Source organism: Streptopelia decaocto (genome assembly GCF_964273445.1).
Source record: "Streptopelia decaocto genome assembly, chromosome: Z".
In the NCBI taxonomy this organism is placed as follows: domain Eukaryota; kingdom Metazoa; phylum Chordata; class Aves; order Columbiformes; family Columbidae; genus Streptopelia; species Streptopelia decaocto.
Genome location: NC_138657.1, coordinates 35012986 through 35028401, shown reverse-complemented (window position 1 = coordinate 35028401; position 15416 = coordinate 35012986).

Genomic DNA, 15416 nt, shown 5'->3' with positions numbered 1-15416 from the left:
GCTCCAGCTTCCAGCTGGTGCAGAGCTGCGAATGAGTATGAGCAGAGGAGCTGAGGGGTCAGAAAGCTGTGCCCTTCCGGCCTGCCTTTCCCGTGCTGCAGAGAACAGGAGCAGCCTTCATGGAAAAAATATCCTTGGCTGGTCTACTATTTTCTCCATTGGAGATCAGAATGTTGGTTTGAACAAAAAAATGGGCTTTACCCAAGGCAATATAAACTGGTATCACATCCTGTAAGTTATAAAAACTCTTGAAGGCTTAGTAATTAACTGACAACATAAAACATGCAGGAAGCGGAATCTTTCTCATATGAAGGAACATAGATTACTAGACAGTAACTGAAAAATTACTGTAGAGTGTGCCTCCAAATGAGAATATTAAGGAAGACCACATAAACTGGGAACTCCAGAGACTTACCAATACAAATTGTCATTTTTCATGGGAACACAGGAGGTACCATGGTAGATTTGGCTAGTCCTAAACCTTGCCTGTGATAATTGTTAGTATGAAGGGCTTCAGGGAAAGTTATAAGAAAAGTCCATTGCAAACCACAGTTGATTAGCAGTGTAAGTTTTTTTACTAGTGACATCAGCTGTGGTCCAATCAATACAGTGAAGTGTGTTAGGTCCTTTGTTAAATATGCTTAACAGTTACATATAAACACAGTGATATATCCTCATCTTCTGTCAACACCTGTATTTTGGTGTGTACAAAGACTGAATGTGGATATGCCCATACATATAGTGAGCCCACACATTACAATTTTCTGAATCCTCTCAACTTCTTGCCTTCAGTAAAACATACCGCATGGGATATATCTACATCTTATTAACGCTCTGTACAGCCAAATATCTCCTTGTTCATGAGGAGAAGGGTAACTGGCAATTCCTGGTTAATCTCTTATTATTTTTGATGTTTTCTTCATGCCAGCTTCTAAAAATCTTTTCTACTTGCTGGTACATAAATATGGTCTTGAAAATAGGCGGTATACAACAAATTTAGCAGAAAATGCACAGAGAATCTGATTAATATGTCCTTTATTAACACCATATTGGTTTTATAGTATTTTTACCATTTATTGCACAATATGAGCCTGGTAACTACAAGAATACAACAAAACTATTTTTAGTATTTATTGTAAAATAATGAGTAGTACATATTGTTCCATTACAGTGCCAAATTACAAGTTAAAAATACTAGATCAAATCCTAAGGCTTTTAACTCACTATTAGATCCTGTTTTCCTTAGTGAAGCAGACTTTTTATGTGTGCAATAAGGGACTTACGATGAGTAACTACCAAGACATAATCTCTACAGTTCACTCATGGCAAGATTCCTACTGATTTTCCTATCTCCAAGGCTAACCCAAGCCTTGTGAGACAACAGTGATATATGAGTCCCTATATTTTTATCACGGGAGTTATAGGGAACTTGCTCATGTATGAAAGAGAAGGCAGTGAGATGTTAAACTATTATTTATTCAATAACAGGTCTAAAAGGATGTGGTGAATTATGAGCAAAAGCTCAGAGTAGAGGTGTAGTGTTTATTTGTTTGAAAGAGAGAGCACCAGAAGACATTTGGGTTTAGTACTCAAAAAAATAGCAGGAACGCATCTGTGCTTTTTATGATTTGACCAGCTGTTACCTGTGTGCCAATTCCAGGCGCCATGACTAGAGTTACGGTGATTCCTCATCCTTAAACACTACAGAGATCTACAGGATTACAAACGGAAATGCTTGGAGGACCAAGTACAGGGCCTGCAACTCTGCCATGATTTCATGTAGTTTTTAATCTCCTGCATGCAAGCATCCTTCCTGTTTGAACTGCATCTGAGAGATCTGATCTGAGAAAGTCTGCATCGGTCCAAAGGTTCTGGGGAAGCTAAATGGCCACCTAATATTACCAACATTTAGATAACATGGTCAATTTTTCCTGCACTGTCTCTCGTTCCCCCTACAAATGGATACACAACTTAAAATGTCAGGCAGTTGTTACACTTTCTCATGCTATTCAGACTCTTAGATGTGCAAATGCCTGATTGGCCATTTAAGTTAATAACTTACATATGTAAAAAGAACATTCTACCCTGCTATCTGTATGTGTCGGAGTCAGCATAAATTATATCTACGTTTCTGAAGCATGATACTAAACATGTTTCTTTCTAATAATATGGACCTCTAAAAATTCTCCTAAGTTGTGTGTATACTGAGGACATATTGCATTGATTTCCACAAGATTTTTGTTATGCAGCTCTGAAAGCCAGAGTATTAATGGTCTATATAACAATCAGAAAATACCAGAGCAAAATACTGTATCCTATAAAATAGCTGAAAAGGTGATAAAATGCAATGAGAGCCATTGTAGCAGAACACAGAGTGCCTTTCTCTAGGCTGTGTTCCCTTTAAGGATTTAGAAATACTAGAGGGAGTTTGGAGGAGAGCAGAAGTGAAATAAATTCTCAGGGGCTGATATGTGAATCAAAAGTATGCATTAAGCTGTGACTCCACGCTATACACATCAATAGACAATCTATGTGCATGAAGAATTCAGATCCCATTCTCAAAAAAGTAATGGTGACACAATATTTTTAAAAGCCTGGTAGTTAAAAATGTGAACAAGCAAATGTTAAAAATATGTAAGCAAAACTGTATTAGACAAGAGACAATAACAGTTAGACAACTTACATGGCCTATGAATATTCTCTGGGGCTGGAAGGAGTTGATTGGGTTTTCTTATTTCCTCAAAGAATAATTAGACTACTTTAAAAAAATAAGATTTTTTATCTTCTTTCATCAGATGTTTATGGCAGTGAAAAACACAAAAATTTGAGAAAGGCAAACTGCTGATTTTGTGGTATTGAAAGACAGTCCAATGGAACACTTCTAGTTGGAAGGGATGTACAGCAATCATCTACTCAAACTGCCTGACAACTCGAGGGCTGCCCAAAGGTACAGCCTATTATGAAGCGTATTGTTCAAATGCCTCTTTTTAAGGCACTAGAAGGCATGGGGCATCAACAACCTGTCTAGGAAGCCTGCTCCTGTGTCTGATAACATTCTCGCTAAAGAAATAGTTCCTAATGTCAAGTCTGAACCTCCCCTGACACAGCTTTGAATCATTGCCACATGTCCTGCCGCTGTATCCGACGGAGAGGGGGTCAGTACTGGCCTCTCCATGTCCAGTCCCCAGGAAGCTGTAGAGAGCAGTGAGGTCACCCCTCAGCCTCCTTTTCTCCAACCTAGGAAAACCCAAAGTCCTCACCAGGTCTCCTGCCTCATCGAGCAATGTGCCCACATTTTCTCTAGTCTTCTCTTTGCCACTTCAGGATTTAGGGATGCCCTTCAGGTTGCAATTGGCACCCCTCACCAGATTCAGCTCCAGGTACTTGCAAGCTTTGATGGCAAGAATCCTGCTGCAGCCCAGCACGCTACTCACCCACCAGCTTTGCCACAAGGGCACAGTGCTGGCTGACGTTCAGATCATGGTGAAACAGGTCCCCCGTATCCTTTTCTGCACCAGAAACTCTGTGCGAGGGCCTTGCAGGCTGAAGAGGGTCACTGCCTCCAGTGCTGGAGGAGTTCCTGCAGGATGCAGGGCAAGGGTGGTGAGGTATGCCCAAACTTTCTGGGGGCATGGTGTTCAGAGGCTTGAGGAAACACGTGAGGCTCATCCTGGGATGTCTCTGTGAAGATCCAACGGCAGGAGAAGTGACCAGGTCCATCTGGACAAGGCAGGAAGCAACATGGAATGAGAGATGGAAATTGATGGGCTTGTAGGAAAAAGCAGGTTGGAAAGGATGCCAGGAGGTTTCTTGTGCATCCTCTTGCTCAAAGCAGCATCAGCAAGGAGGGCAGAGCCTGTGGCTCAGGGCTTGCTTTCTCCAGCCTGGTCTTGAAAAGAGACCTCTTTGCTCCCCTCTGAGTTGTTAAGCATTTGTACCATGCTGCAGGACATGGTCCTGCACAGCTCAGTGTCCACCAGGGCTCTGAGACACTGTTGGTAGAGCTCCTTTGGTACACACTCAACTCTGAGAGTGAGACAAGCCGGGCTGTCTCTAGACCAGACCAAGGCATGGAAACAGTTTGCTTTGCACTCCAGCACTTGGAGGGCCCAGCTGAGCTCCCAAGCGGAGCCACTCAGCAAGAGCCCAAGGAGAGAGATGCCTTGCCCCTGCTGCTTCTGCTTTCACTTCTGGGTCAGTGCCTGCACATTTACATCCATTGCCAATGGGATATTACAATAGAAAAAGAGATGGAGAGGGGAGGGGAGAATAGTTGAGTTGTCAGGACCCTACACCAAACATCTAGTCCAACTGCCTGACCAGTTCCAGGCTGACCACAGTTAAAGCACACGATTAAGAGCACTGTCCAAACACCAATTTTTAAGGCACTGAGAAGCATGGGGCATCAACCATGTCTCTCAGGAGACCGTGTTTGACCATGCTCTTGGTAATGAAATGGTTCCTAATACTTAGTCTGAACCTCCCCTGACACAGCTTTGAACCATTTGCCACATGTCCTGTCACTGTATCCCAGGAAGAGGAGGTCAGTACCAGCCTCTCCACATCCCCTCCCCAGGAAGCTGTAGAGAGCAGTGAGGTCACCCCTCAGCCTCCTTTTCTCCAACCTAGACAAACCCACAGTCCTCAGCTGCTTGGGATCCCTCTGATGAGCATGTGCCAAAGATTGATCCTTTCCAAGTGGAGGAGAAATGCCAGCGTCAAGGCTGGATCTGGAGGAGTGGGAAGAAAGCCTGTGCTTGAGGGCAGCAGTGTGGTCACCTTTCCCTGGCTGCTTTCCAGCCGGGAGCTCGCTGCATGTGCTGCTGCCTGGGGTGGTCCCTCCCTGGGCCAGGACTTGCGCTTGCCATTGTTGAACTTGGTGGAGCTCCCACCTTGGCAGGGTACCACCCTGGGGTGATGCAGAGAGCAGCACCAAGTTCTGACTCTGCACAGGAGGAGGGAATTGGACGCTGCCGTAACGAGGCTGCACCGTCAGTGCAGGCTGGTAGGAGAGCAGAGCCCCGGGATGTGGGGGCAGAGGCTGCGGCGAGGAGACGGACAGGCCTGGGGTGACCAGCGGTGGGGCACAGCACACATCTGTGGTTGCCGCAGAGCCACTGCCTACTCCATCCCCCCATCTTTTGTCTAATGCTCAGCATCGGTGTTTCACGCTGAGGCCTTGGCTGTGTCTTTCCAGGGCCCTGTCAGGTCACTCTGTCTGGAACAGGCATCTCCAGGCTCATATGACAACAGTATTCACTCAGTAGCACCTCATGCCTCCCTGGGAGGCTGCAGGACAAAGACTCACAGGCTCTCCCAACAGCCCAGCTGTGTTGGCCAGCCCTCTGGGCTCCCCTGCTTCTTCCTGTGGGGATCACAGGCAGCACTTGGCTCAGTCTGATGGGTTTTCTCCTGTTTTTCTGCTCTAGCCAGAGGGCACAAGGGTGATCTCCTCTGCTCAGCACGCAGCAGGTCTCATGCAGGCACTGTGTCCTCTTTGGGGTTTTGGAGACATGTTGACAAGCCAGAGGGGCTCAGGGGAGGCAAAGAGGGTCTGTGGGCCTGGTTCAGCATGGAGCAGAGAAGGTGTTGGGGCACCTCACAGCACACCTCAGTGCCTGTAGGAAGGGGATCAAGGGCATCAAGGGCATCAAGGGCATCAAGGGGATGGGGACAGGCTCTTCCCAGCACTGCTTGTTGGGAGGGTAAGAGGTGGTGGCATCTGCTGAGAGCAGAAAAGTTTAGGCTTGAGTTAAGGAAGAAAACCCCAAATCCCTGTGAGTATCATGAAGCACTGGAATGGTTTGCCCAGTGAGGTTGTGAGATCCCTGAGTCTGGAGGTGTTCAAGACTAGAATGGCCACAACCTATCAGCACACCTGTCACAAGTCTGTGAAGTAATACTCAATGAAGTTCTGGAAGAGGAAGCATTGCCAGTAGGAAATAGAGCAAAAATTTCCAAAGGTGCAAACTTCCAGAAGGTTTCAGCTTTCTGTTTTCATGCAGTTCAGCAGCTTTCACAAACATTTCTTTAGGGTAGAACAGTTCAGTTGTAAGGAACCTACAGCTATAATCTAGTTAAACCAAGAGTTAAACCTGTTATGAAGGGCATTTTCCAATTGCCTCTTTTTAAGGCACTGACAGGTGTGGGACATAGACCACTTTTCTAGGGAGCCCGTTCCAGTGTCTAACCACCCTCTTGCAAAACAAATTTTTCCTCATGTCAGCCGAAAGTTCTTCACCCAGTGCACTGTGCCCCTGCTCACCTCACAGATGGACTTGTCCAGAAGGATGCTGTGAGGGATAGTATCAAAAGCCTTACTAGCATTCATAAAAAACACATCCACCAGTTTCTCTTCACCCACAAGGCAGAGGACCTTATCGTATAAGGTAACATAGAGGTTCCTGATGATGGCATTGTCCTTCAAATGCCTTTCAAGAGCACCCAGGAGGATCTTCTCCATCATTTAGCCAGGTGCTGAGGTCAGACTACCAAGTTTGTCGTTTCATGGATCTTCCAGTCCTATTTAACATCTTTATTGATGATTTGGATGAAGGGATGAAGGGATTGAGACCATCATCAGCAAGTTTGCTGATGACACCAAGTTGTGAGGGAGTGTCGACCTGCTGGAAGGCAGGAGGGCTCTGCAGAGGGATCTGGACAGACTGGAAAAATGGGCTGATTCCAATGGGATGAAGTTCAATAAGGCCAAGTGCCGGGTGCTGCACTTTGTTCACAACAACCCCCTGCAGCGCTACAGGCTGGGCGCAGAGTGGCTGGAGAGCAGTCAGACAGAAAGGGACCTGGGGGTACTAATTGAGAGGAAGCTCAACATGAGCCATCAGTGTGCCCGGGTGGCCAAGAAGGCCAATGGTATCCTGTCCTGTATCAAAAATAGCGTGGTCAGCAGGACAAGGGAAGTGATCCTTCCCCTGTACTCTGCATTGGTGAGGCCACACCTGGAGTATTGTGTTCAGTTCTGGGCCCCTCAGTTCAGGAAAGACATTGAAGTGCTGGAGCGAGTCCAGAGAAGAGCAACAAGACTGGTGAAGGGACTTGAGCATAAGACCTATGGGGAGAGGCTGAGGGAGCTGGGGTTGTTTAGTTTAGAGAAGAGGAGGCTTAGAGGTGACCTCGTCACTCTCTAGAACTACCTGAAGGGAAGTTATAGCCAGGTGGGGATTGGTCTCTTCTCCCAGGCAGTTAGCAATAGGACAAGGGGGCATGGGCTTAAACTCTGCCAGGGGAAATTTAGGCTGGATATTAGAAAGAAATTCTTTACAGAGAGAGTGGTCAGGCATTGGAATGGCCTGCCCAGGGAGGTGGTGGACTCGCCGTCCCTGGAGGTTTTTAAACTGAGATTGGACATGGCACTTAGTGCCATGATCTAATAAACGGACTAGAGTTGGACCAAGGGTTGGACTCGATGATCTCTGAGGTCTTTTCCAACCCAGTCGATTCTGTGATTCTGTGATTCCTTCATGCACTTCTTGTAAACTGGAACAATGTTAGCCAGCTTCCAGTCAGTGAAGACCTCCTCAGACTCCCAAGAGTAGACTGGTAGATGATTGAGAGGGGTCCTGTCATCACAGCCACTAGCTCGTTCAGTACTCTGGAATGTATTCCACAAGGTCCTATGGACTTAAGAACCTTCAACTGATACATCTGGCCTCTTCCATTTTCCGTGTCCACAAATGTAATGTCACTGTTCCAGCAGATGTGGTTCTCCAACTCAGAGGACTGGACAGCCCAAGGTCTATAATTCGTATTAAAGACAGAGGCAAAAAAATGGTTGAATGAATGTGCTTCTTCTGCATCCCTATTTTGTAGGGGACCATCTTTAACATGTATGGGTCCTATATTTTCCTTGGATGTCTTATTGCTATTAACATACTTTAAAAATCTTTTCTTGTTGTCTGGCACAACACTAGCCAGTTTCAACTCTAGTCAAGCTTTGGCATTTGATGTCGTCTCTCTGTGTATCTGAGCAACAGCTCTGTAATCTTCCTGTGAAGCCTGACCTTGCTTCTAGACATAACCCAATCTCTTTTTCCTCCCGAGTTCCAAGAAGAATTTTCTGTTCACTGAAGCTGGTGTTCTTCCCTGCTTTCTTAACTTGTAACACAGTGGGATGACCTGCTCCTGTGCTTTTAAATGGTGGTTCTTCAAGACTGACCAGCGCTCATAGAACCCTAAGCCCTCAAAAGCAGATTCCCAGAGGACACTGCGATGTAGCTCCCTGCGTAGCTTAAAGTTTGCTCTCTTAAAATACAGAACAGCAACTTTGATGAACTTTTTCCTCATTACACTGAAAATTTTTAACTCAACCATTTCATGATCACTGTGGCAAAAACTCATGTCCCACGAGTCCTTCCCTACTCACAAATGACAAGTCTAGGAGGGTACCTTTTCTAGTTGGCTCACTGAGTACTTGTGAAAAGAAATTATTTACAATAAATTCCAGGAATTTCCCAGACTTGTTTGTCACAGCAGCATGGCATTCCCAGTTGATTTCTGGGAAGCTGAAGTCTCCCATAAGGACAAGGGCTACTGGTCAATAGATTTCTCCTAAGTGACTGTAGAATAACTCAGTGCCAGTGTTAACAGGTATGGAATGGAAGTACAGTCTTTTGGTTTATGCATTAATCTACATCAATTTCTAGACCAACAACAAATTTCACTGTAAATCCTAGCAACACGGCGAGAGACATATGGAACTTAAAAAGAATGCATTGTAGCTCAGAATCCGTCATGGAACTTTCTTCATCTCTGCTTGGACCTCGGTATGTGGTTTATGTCATTTCTACACAGTAGTCTCTTCAAGCATGGAAAAAAACCCAAAAGTGTGGCCTGTAGATGACATGCAGAGGGAACAATAACTCATCTGCAGACTGAATTCTTTATAAACCACTATGTTTTGTCACAAATCTCTTGTCTTCTTAACAAGTGCAGGACTGTGGTTGAGGAGGAAATTGACTTCTCTATCTTAAAAAAAAAAGCTACAAACTCCTCACTTTTATGTATTATGATCATTCTTGATGTGATAAACACATAACTAGCTCGTCAGACTGTACAAGAAGTCAGCTGGCTCCCAGAAGATTATAATTAGGATGTGATACAGTGAATTTTTCTTACTGAAAAGCCTGAGACTCTCCTGGAGCCATTTTATCACTATCTGTCAAAGTCTGTCCATGTGACACTTGCTAATCTGATGCTTTCACTCATGTCAGTCTGCAGTGTTTGTCAATGTTTATTTTTCTTCTGATAATCCCACTCACATAAAACTCACACAATAACAATCCTTAAGGAAGACACTCTTTCTGTTCATGTGTGGCCTCAAGAGATTGGAGACTTCAGAAACTCCATGCCAGAGTCTCCTCTCTCTGCACAGTATCTTTATAGTGTGGTCAGAAGTGGACTTTGTTCCTAAAAGAGTGTTGGAGTGTATCAGGCTAACAATGGCCTAAAATACACTGCTGCTGCCCAAGTGATTACTGCATGTTCCCCAATCATTGACTAAGATGTTTTTTCCCCTCCTGTTGATTCCCATGGGCAGACCTTAGAGAGCTTCCCTCAACACCAGTAGTGATCTAGTTGAAGCTGTTTTGTTTTCCCATCCATTGCAGTCAGTTCAGATTCCAGATGCTCAAATTTTCCATAAGCTGTTGAAGCTATCTCCTAAAATAAGGAAATCACAGGGTCATTATTTCAGTCCCATGAGCAACTCTTGACTCAAAATCTCAAATTAGCCAAGGCTTCAGTGTCCTTGCACAGTTTGAAACATTTATTTCTTCAGTTACCTGCATCTTTATTGTGTTTATCGGTATATCCTGAAAAAGCATTTATGGGTATCTAAGCATTAATGAATAATTCTTACTATATTGTAAAAATGAAAGAATTTAGAGCTGAGCCTAAAGAAACTTGACCTCCTTGTTTACTCCTGCCCTCCAGACTATATCTCTCAATATCAATTTGAATATTACAGTATGTTCTCATATACACAGAATGCTTTCCATCTAATTTTTTTTTCTGACTCCTGTGTAATGAGATCATCTCAATTCTACTACCTTACTGTGGCTCTAATTTGGCATAAATTTTCTGGCAACATTGTATTTACTTGATATTTACATCAGACAAAGGAAACGGGATCCAGCCTTCCAGAAGGATTTCATTTTGTTGTGGTAGAATCTTTTTGTACAACGTAATAGGGGTGCTGGCAATGGGGAGAATGTTAAAAAGCAAACCAACAACAGTGTATTCTTTCTCATGTAAGTGTGGTTTGATTGCTTGGGCCATATTTGGTTATTTATTATGCAAGTCTTTCTTTACAGAACATGGTGTAATAACCAGCTTTCAGTATTATTTGCTTGGATTGTCTGACTCAGCTTTGTTAAATAGTTCCTGCACCATCTCAGAATCTTTCGGCTGCAAAAAACTGTAGCTAATTATGTTGCAGATACTTCATAGGAAAAAAATCTTTTTGTTGCCAGTTGAAGGCTCTAGAACAGGAAGCAAAATGTGCTCCTTAGAGAGGTACTCCAGGGTTGGGACACAAGACTTTTTTTTTTCCAAGGCTGCATACACACACTTTTTTTACTCTCTTTCCAAGTATCCCTGATTCAGCTGAAGCTACAGTCCTAAAATATCCACAGGGCAGTTGCCTGCATATGGCAAATGGTGGTTTTCCTGAACTTCAGCAGATTCTCTCATTTGAATTTCAATCAGGACCATTCATGGTTATTAAAGCACTTAGGTAAAGGGAAAAAAAAAAAAAAGGAAATAAAACTACAGATGCCAATATTTATTATTTAAATTCAAGTATGACTAAAAGTCCAAGGGCAGTCTGCAACTCAGTAAAAAGATTACTTAATCTGAGATACGAAAACAGGGAGAGGTTACTGGAATATGAAGTGTTTTTCTTGGAAATGATACAGTGTATGTGTTTGCCTGTTTGCCTATTTATAACATGAAACATGACCCAAGCAAATTTTTTCCTGTGCAACATGTTAAGTGTTGCATGTGTTTTGAATACATATGTAATGGCGAAATACACTCTGAAGCTACTATTATGAACTGACCCAGTTTTCTCTCAAAACTTGTCAAACACCCTTAGGAAACAACAATGATAATTAATAAACTGGTTTGTATAACAGGTTTTGAACATGAGTTGAAAAGAAAATGTTTTGCATATGGTGCTGAGTAGTTCTTGTAACATTGAAAGTGCATTTCTGTAGCACTCCAAGCTATTTTTTCACAGTGTGATGCAGAAGACAGTGTCTGTTTAAAACTTCTGCTAAATTTATGCGTTAGTACATTTCTGAAGCATTCACTAGAGAAATGGGAGCTCTTCTGTTCATGTCTGTGACCATTTTACCACTCAAAGGTTATGGGAAAGAACACTAAAATGGGGTAAAGAGCAGCAGAATATGCAATGAAATCAAAAGAATTTCTCTCAGTGTAGCTGATTAAGTACAGCATCAGGCAGAAAGTTAAATAAACATACAGTCATAGAAAAAAAAATCCTCCACTGGGGGAAAGACTCTTTTGGTTCTTCTTACAAGAAGAATTGCTAGATGGCAAGTCTAATTCTCACAAGAACTTCGTTGCAAACTTTGTACTCAACATTTGGAGCTTATCCTGTCAAGCAGAAAGTATAACCACATGCAGCATGAGAGAAACGTTTCAGTTTGTATGACAAATGTCACTTGAAAATGGGCTTTGCTTTTAATTTAGAACATTGTAAACACATCAGGAGAAACTAGTTTTGATCATTTGCCAAATATTGCACAAGTATTTAGACTAATAAATAGCCTTCTATAACAGGAAGTGTACTGTATATTTTATGTGTTCCCACAATTTTTAAGAGAAAGTCTCATCCCTTCTGTTTCACAGATGTTTCTAGAGAAAAATAAAACTAGATAAAATATCATGTGTTATTATCAAAACAACATTTCAATCATCAGCTAAAGATTTAGGGAACATGAAGATTACATTATAAATACGAGTACATTTTAATTAGAGAGTTTTACTCACTGATTAGTCTTTCAGACCTCAGGTTAAAGTCATGCCCTACTGAATAAAATATCATGTATATTTAAGAAAATAATCATAGGGTCTATCACCTCATTATTTTCATTGTGTAAATTACAAAGTAAGGCACATTACAGCTGTTAGCACAACGAACTGGTCTAGTTTCCTATGCCATTATTAAAGCATGTGGATAAAACCTACAAATGTACAATGTACCAAATATTCTGTTTCATGCTGCTATTATTAAGGCTATGATATGCACCAAGATCTGAGGCTAATGTTTGGTTAACTTTGCACTGGACTCTCCTTTTTGTATCCAAAATATGGCAGGAAGGAAGCAAGACCAACCAACCCCTACTCCTTGTAGGGGTGGCAAAAGCTCTTGCTTATGCTCCCTCACCGTCCAGCTTGAAGGGCTGATAGTATGGAACAAGCAAAAATAGTTCCAAACATGGGAAGAATATTTCTGCTTCTGACTCTCCAAAAAAACCTCAGGGGGAGTGGGGGTGGTACATGTTAGATCAAGGAATGCAATTATCTTTATTTGGGTTTTCACAGGAGAAATATGTCCTGTGGTTAACAGAGATAACTTCAATTAATTCTGCAGAAATTTGGTGTGACTTTAGGGGAGGTACAGGAGAGTATGCAGTCTGCTCAGCAGGTCCTTGGAATGGGTTAGTAATAATGTTTTGATGTAGACAGCAAAATATGCAAATAGTGAATGAGTCCTTAAAGTTGGGTTTGAGTTTGAGAACGTTGAGAGTACAAAAGTGGTTCAGAGTGACCATGACATGAGAGCTCACCACTTTTAAAAAAAGATGGAGCAGTGTAAAATGAAATCAGCAGACTGAAAAAACTAAGAAATCAGGAACGCAAGTCAAAGAAGTAGGTCTGTCAAAGAAGCGATACTAAGGACACAAAGCAGGAGATGGGGAATGTAGGAGGGAGCAATTTGCTTAACGATGGGTTTCACTGGCAACAAGCATAACGGAAGCATACAGAAAGTGGAAACTAAGTTCTGTTACGTAAGCAGAGATGAAGGTCTGAGGTAGAAAATGAGCTAGATGCTTCAACAGAAACAAGCAGCACACAAGCACATCAGCACTACAAGACTGAGAAGGGAATTGCCGCTCTGCTACAAGACAGAAAGGATGAACCGATGATAGACAATGCAGAAAAAATGCAAAGGTTAAATATTTTTGGATTAGCATTCTCTAAAAAAGTTCATGCAAGCATGTGGCCAAGACAATACCTGTACAGGATAGCATAAGAATACTTCAGTGAGCTGGATACTTTCAAATTGGCAGAGATCAAAGGATTTCAACTTTGGATTCTTACAAATCCAAAACAAGAACTTGTGAGATTCTTGCTTAAACAACCATATGAAGCTATCTCAGATATTGCAGCAACTGTTCTTGAGAAACGGGGTGATGTTCTGGAAAAAAAAGAAATATATTGCTTTTTCAGAAATGGGAAGGAAACTGAAAAAATATGGATCCATCTGATTTCTTAGAAAACTCTGATATAAACAAACAAACTATTTGCAAACACTTGAAAGCTAGTGAGTAAACAGGTGAGAACAAACAGCAGTTCATAATGAACATACTAAGCTATCTTACTCTGCTGCAGGGGAACAGGTCGTGGGGCAGGGAAGAATAAATAGATGGTATATGTCTTGACTACTGTATGGGTCTTCTGTCTCACATGACAGATGCATAGTAAGCTAAGAAAGTGTGATCAAGATGAAATTGCTAAAATGAGGATGTAAAAGCAGCAGTATGACAACACCTCTTGGTGAGTCAACAGTTTTTCATCACTAAACAAAAGTTAGACCAAGTGGAATTTTGCAGTAGCCTGTGGCTAGTTTCTTCTGTTAAACATTTCCATTAAAACTATGAAACAGTAATAATCTGTTTATTTAATTTGCAGACAATTTGGAGCTGAAAGAGACTGTCTGTAAAGTGAAAGACAGATTTAAGATTCAAAATCATGTTGGCAAAATTGGAGAAAGGATATGCAAGTAAATGGATGATATTCAACAGCAAATCTAAGATACTATATTCAGACAAGAATGCTCAATTGCACAACTGCATGATGAGCAGCAACTGCCTCCATGTGACCTGTAACTTGTAGCAGATTATCAGCTGATCATGAGTTTAAAAGCCCATGCTGTTGGAAAAAAGCATATTGGGACATATAAACAGGAGAAAAGCATACAAGATACTCTGCATTATTAAGCCTTCAGGTGTTTTCAGTTTTGTACACTACCTTCAAGAAAAACATGCAGCAAAAATCCAACCAGTGGCAGAGAATCCAGAATAGTGCCATGAGAAGGAGCTCATCAAATGCAGGACCTACAAGAAATACTGGGGAAAAAGCAATTAATTAACCTAAGAAAGATAAAAGACTAAGGAATAACACAGATAAGAATTTTCATTTTCATAAAATGTTGCTCCATAGAACAAAGTAATTATAATTATTATATATTAAAGAGGGATAAGATAAGAAGTAGTAGGCTCCAATGATAGCAAGAAAAATTAGAACTGGACATTGAGGAAAACTCCACAGAAAGGGTTGAGAAGCACTGGACCAGATCACTTTACTGGGCCAGACCGCTTGTAAGGGCTATGAAGTCTCCATTGCTGGAAGTTTTTAAAGGCACCTTAGATAAGGATCTATCAGGATGTATTTTTGTTGTTTTTGTTGTTGTTATTGTTTTAATGGCATAAATAGGTCTATTTCTTGAAGCTCCTTTAGCCCTACCTTTGTGCAGTTCTGTAATCTGTCTTGGTCCTATTGCCTATCCCTTTAACAAACCTTCTCTGCCTCAGAAATCATTATGTATAAAAATTAATTGATATTTGCTATGTACTTGGGGATAGAGCTGATCAGACTGATGTCTTATGAGTCCAATCAAAGAATCAATATCACCCAGAAACTGATGCACTTATCTGTAGTTATACAAACCATGTATCTCTCTACTTGAGAACAAGCTCAGCTGTACAGGGATTTACCATTGAAAGTAATAACATAGTCATAGAATATCTCTAGCTGGAAGGGACCCTGCTCCTTGCAGGGACTGTCTAAACCTAAATAAAATGGCAAAAACATATATAGCAGTGAAGATGCTGCAGGAATCACCAGCATGTAGAATAAAGAATCATACTCCCAATCCTTACTGAAAGGTGGCAAGATCATCGTATTATTTCCAGTTTGGCTTCCATTAGATGTTAGTGTTTTACTCTTCCTCCTATCTCCATTCCATAAAATCTTTTATTTATTGCAGCTTATCAATAGCATTGCAAATAAAAGCTTACAGAATGAAGTTTAATATAATTGAATGAAATTTTCTGTTTGTAACACATAAAAGATGCATACATAGTCAT